The sequence below is a fragment of the Physeter macrocephalus genome, unplaced genomic scaffold (genome assembly GCF_002837175.3).
Source record: "Physeter macrocephalus isolate SW-GA unplaced genomic scaffold, ASM283717v5 random_20, whole genome shotgun sequence".
NCBI lineage: Eukaryota > Metazoa > Chordata > Mammalia > Artiodactyla > Physeteridae > Physeter > Physeter macrocephalus.
The window spans coordinates 148,965-149,348 of record NW_021145306.1 but is presented as its reverse complement, the minus strand read 5'-3'; positions in this window follow the sequence as shown (position 1 = coordinate 149,348).

Here is a 384-nt window from a genome sequence, read left to right as displayed (position 1 = left end):
TAATAGTGGGGGACTTTAACACCTCACTTACACCAATGGAAGGATCATCCAAAATGAAAATAAATAAGGAAACAGAAGCTTTAAATGACACAATAGACCACATAGATTTAATTGATATTTATAGGACATTTCATCCAAAAACAGCAGATTACACTTTGTTCTCAAGTGCGCACGGAACATTCCCCAGGATAGATCACATCTTGGGTCACAAAACAAGCCTCAGTAAATTTAAGAAAATTGAAATCATACCAAGCATCTTTTCTGACCACAACGCTATGAAAGTAGAAATGAAATACAGGGGAAAAAAACGTTAAAAAAACGCAAACACATGGAGGCTAAACAATACGTTACTAAATAACCAAGAGATCACTGAAGAAAACAAAG